Source organism: Priapulus caudatus, unplaced genomic scaffold, assembly GCF_000485595.1.
Source record: "Priapulus caudatus unplaced genomic scaffold, Priapulus_caudatus-5.0.1 Scaffold92, whole genome shotgun sequence".
NCBI classification, from domain to species: Eukaryota; Metazoa; Priapulida; class Priapulimorpha; order Priapulimorphida; family Priapulidae; genus Priapulus; species Priapulus caudatus.
In genome coordinates, this window is record NW_014577153.1 from 552,799 (window position 1) to 558,142 (window position 5,344).

The window sequence follows — 5,344 nt, forward strand, 5'->3', positions numbered from 1 at the left end:
CACCACTACCACCACCTAGCAGCAACAGTGCACGGGGCTTCGCCATCTTAGCTCCTCCGTCTTGCGCCTTCATCCTTGACTCTCCTCTATCTGCCTCCTCCCTCCTCCATCTACCACATCCATACTCCACCTATACCTCGCCCCCCTTCCATCTGTCGCCTCCAGCCTCGCCTCTTCTGAGCTTGCCTTCTCCACCCTACGCCCCCCCCCCACCTCCTCCACCAACACGCAGCGCTCACCGCTCATCGGCCTCATGATTACATTTACGTCGCAACTATGACTATGACTCCCCGGGCGCCGCCACCACCACCGCCGCCGCTACGGCGACCCGCATAACGCAATAATTCGCCCACCGCGCACTGTACCGAGTTCATCAGATGCCCCCACACCCCACTACACGGCCGGCGGCAGACGACGACGACGACGACGACGACGACGACGACGACGACACACAGCGGGGAGGAGGGCGCCGCCGCCGCTGCTGCTGCTGCTAGCTAACACCAGCTACGACGACCTATCCATGTGTAAGGGCTGACATTTCATGTATGGCTTACGCTACCTGTAGCTACGCGAAGTCTAAGAACGTCTGGAGTTGGAAGTCTGGCGCGACAACGTCTGAATGATGGATGGATTGATGACCTTATCACCCCCCCCCCTGCATCCGACTGTGCAGAACGTAACGTGACGTAGCACGAACTACTCTCAGCCGATAACGTAAGATCGGCCGACCCTATTCGACCTATCGCACTATTCGGCTGGGTTGTTTGCGTAGCAGCAGCAGCTACAGTAGCAACACGCGGCGGCCCTCGTGCGCGCATGCACACACCACCACTTCCACCAGTACGAGCTCCGGGCGCGGTCAACCCGGTAACAAAAAACCTGTATTCACCCCTCCCACCCGCCACCCATCACTGAAAGAGCCAGTGTGCGTGAGAGCAAGATAGAAAGAGAGAGAGAGAGAGAGAGAGAGAGAGAGAAAGAGCGCGCAATTATCATCGAGGAGCAAACAGCTCGGGGTGTTCCGAGGGACTAATATAAACGCAGCCGAGCGCTCAATCCGGAAAAGCAGGTTTTGTCTCCGTCTCGAAAACTGGAATTGTACAGCGAGCCAACTCTCGCCTCTCTCTCTCTTTCGTGGCGGGGCGGCGCGCACGGGCAGGTTCACCGGCTCGTGCGCACGATGACCCCGGGTGCGTACGTGCTAGACCGTAGCTGCTACGGACCCGCCCGCCGCGCTGCGACCCCCGCGCGCACACGAAACGGCTGAAGCGAGGAGGCGGGAGCGAGCGTGTAGCTTGTCGCAGCGTACCCCTCCCTCTCCCTATAAGCTCGCAGAACCAGAAAAACTAGATCAGGACACTCTCAGCGCACGAGAGATAGATAGATAGAGAGAAAACCGGACTACTGCGTCCGTTTGTCGCCCCCTAAACTACCCACTTTAGTGTACAATGACAAAATAATGGAACCCAGCTTTAACAAAAACTATGTCAACCAACTGTACCGATGTCGGACATAATGAGCGCGTACACACTAATCTGCCGTGTGTTATTATCCTCCATGCCGTACTCATGCCAGTAATAAGATATCTATTTACCAGACGACAATTCTAGTGTCCTCTCTCTCTTTCACTCTCGAACTCGCTCCCCCCCCTCACCATTCTCTTGCCTTCCATATATCTCTAACCCTATCTCCGTACCGTCGCGGCGTGTTCCCATCTTGCGCAAAGCTCAAATTCGATACGCTTTAAGAAACACAACCTTAACGAAGCACAAGCCCAGCGCAAAGCAAGCAGTCCGCACAGCGAGTATCTAACCGAGCACGTTTCTTTCGTCTTGCACCGCGAAGCTTGCCGATGTATGGATGTTGGATGTAGAGTGCAAGGGGCCCACCCACGATTACATTGTGCGTGCTATATAACATCAAGAGCGTATAAAGAAGGATATATCCCTTCTTTATACGCTCTTGATAACATGCATGCGAGTTTCCCTGCCTCTCTGCACACCACTGACAAATGCTTTCCCCATACCGTAACCTGGTACATACCCAATTTACGGTCAAGAGCGTATAAAGAAGGAGAGCGTACAACGGTGAAATGCTGAAACCATGTTGCAGTATTAGTCGAATTAATAAAGTTTCCCCGTTTTATTTTGACGATTCTTTGCAGTATTATTGATCAGCTGTCCTACCTTGTTAATATAAAACAAACCGCATGTCCCTACGATGCCCCTACGCTGAGATAATGAGCAATGAAAATCTGGTATTTTCGCCGAAAACAGTCGAGTCGAGAACAGTGTTTACTGCAACTGTCTCTCGCTTTGTGGCCAGTGTATTGCTTCCGGTCGCCGCTGCGTAGCGCCATGGTATCACTGACTCACGTCAGTACTACAGAGATTACTGCGTGAGGTGGGCACAGGTGGGGGTCATCACTATGGCAATCAATAACAAACGTCATTCATTCCATTTTTCAATCATTGACGGAAACACGCGAGGTTTCCCGAAGTTATCTCAAAGCGAGAGACAGTCGCAGTAAACACTGATCTCGCCAGTTTTCGGCGAAAATACCAGATTTTCACCGCTCATTATCTCAGCGTAGGGACATGAGGTTTGTTTTATATTAAAACAAGGTAGGACACCTGATAAACAATACTGCAAAGAATCGTCAAAATAAAACGGGCAAAGTTTCATAATTCGACTAATACTGCAACATGGTTTCATCATTTCACCGTTGTACGCTCTCCTTCTTTATACGCTCTTGATCATACGGTTTCTCTCCATGCGCGCTCTCTCTCTCTCTTTCTTCACCCTTCCTCCCTCCCCTTCTGCGTTCGATTTGCGTTCCAGTGCACATCTGCGAATGGCGAAACTTTCGACACGCAGCTCTCCGCAAATTGCACCCCACGATCAAATAACGGAGGCTGTCGCCGTGGCAACGGCTGCTACGTCACCGGTCCCGGTGCGCCCGTGCATGTAGTTAATACTTCTGAGATTAGCTCTCTCCCTCCCTCTGTCTCTCTCTCTCTCTCTCTCTCTCTCTCTCTCTCTCTCTCTGTCTCTCTCTCTCTCTCTCTCTCTCTCTCATCTCTCTCTCTCCCTCCGTCTGTCTTCTCTTCTCTCTGCTTCTCTCTTCTCTCTCTCTCCTCTCTCTCTTCTCTCTCTCTTTCTTCTCTCTTCTCTCTCTCTCTCTCATCTCTCTCTCTCTCGCTCTCTCTCGTATCTCTCTCTCTCTCCTCTCTCGCTCGCCCATCTCTCGCTCTCTCGCTCTCTCTGGATTGTCGGTCGCTCGCTCTCGCTTCTCTCTGTCTGCGCCCTCGCTCTCTCTCGTCTCCGCGCCTCGCTCTCTCTCTCTTCTGTCTCTCGCTTCGGCTATAGCAAAATGACAGCGCGTGTCGGGCCCGCGCTGACCGTCGCCATGACACGCGAGTCACAGTCGCTAGGTAGGACCGCGGCCGACACGCTAACATCGAGGCTTGCACAGGCCCAGGTGTAAATGAATCGAAGTGCATAACCGCGTGCCCCCCCCCCTCTCTGTGCTACACGCAGGTGCGGTGGCCGTTGTGCGCTCCGTATCAGCGATCTATTGATACGGCGCGGTGGGGCGTGGGGGACGTGGTGCCTCCGCCGCCACACAGCACATGTATGCGGGCGTACGCGCTGTAACAACCCACAACTCACAGCATACCTACGGCGGCGCCTGTCACTTGTATATTAAGCCATAAGGTATATATATAATATCAATAGTAGATAATAAACATGTGTTATTATCTACTCTTGATAATATATATCGCATATATGCCTGCATGAACCATGTCAATGCAGGTTTAATACCGTAATGGCACCTATAGCGTGAACTGTATAGAACGACCAAGGATAATTTTACGAGAAGCATCAGTCGCTAATTTCCAAGCGTGTGGTGAATCATCGCCTTCCGTCCACTGTAGCAGCAGCAGCCGAGGTCGAAGCCAGGTGGTCGGCCGCCTTTTTATTCAAATTGAATAAAAAGCGCGCGCGGGTGCGTACAGCGAAAATTCCCTTTTTACTTTAGCTAATGACGTTTCGCGCACATGTGGATCGCTCAGAGCTACGTCGCAGCAGCAACAGCACATGCCGTGCAGCGAAAATTTCGCTGCCGGGCAGACGGCGTTATGCACATAGTCATAGTGCCACATACGTGCCGGCCCCGTACAACTACCTAATCAAGCGCTTTTGTGGGAAAATCATTATATGACACCACTTGTACAAGTGAATCTATCCGGTGCATGCATGAGGACATGAACACAGAAGACACAGCCACATGTACGCACGCACACGCTAGCGATGACTAGATATCGGGTGGACACACGGGAATACATGTACGTTATCATCGCCCGGCCCGGACGCGAAAGAGAGCACTTGATAGTTTCAATTTCGACCTATTGAATGGCAATAATTTCTGGCCTATATAAGATGTTACCGTTGACACTGACTAATAAAAGACTGACTAATAAAAGACGAGCACGATTCATACAAATACACACAAGTACAGACGCACGCACGCATGCACTAATGAATTTCGTTAGGTGGCACTATGGGCTACAGACTATTACGCCTGTATATTAATTATATTATGGTTGACAGCGAATACGGGAGAGGACGTAACATAGTGTAAGGAAGCAAGGCCTTAGTCACAAGTACATCGTTTCTATCTGTAGATATATATGGAATTACATCGTACGTACTTTACAGTTTATAGCTATTCACAAATTCAAATTTCACATTACAGGTATTCGACATTGTGGTTTATATTATAAATATCACCGATTAGGTGATGCGTTATGGCTATTTTCCATTACTTCGTCCATTACATGTATATTTATAATTACCGATATAAATTATTCATAATTACAACTTGCATTGCAAAAATTCAACATTAGGTCGTGCATTATTGTTTCGTACGTTACAACCATTCACAATTACGTGTTAGACACTACCTTGCTATTACCACAGGCCTGTATAATATTTCCAGCCATTACAGCAGCGTGTTATTCCATGCCACTACCGATAAAACTACCACTGAGCACTCCTGTGTTTTTGATGCCAAGTAACTTCACGAGTTTTGCTCGGTAAGATTTCTTTTAAATCACCACTCCCCTCCATTTCAAACATTCGGGTGACATATATTCACTCGCAATTCTCATAGCATAGGCGGTATGGAACTACGTCTCTTCTCGGTCATTACTGAGTGCGGTGGTCGTTCCCGCTTCTGGAGATCAAAGAACATGCTCGTACTGCCGCTGCCATCGACATTGCGTTTTTGATCAACCCCACTCGGAGAAGGCATCCAGATCGACAAGCGAGTTTTTTTCAC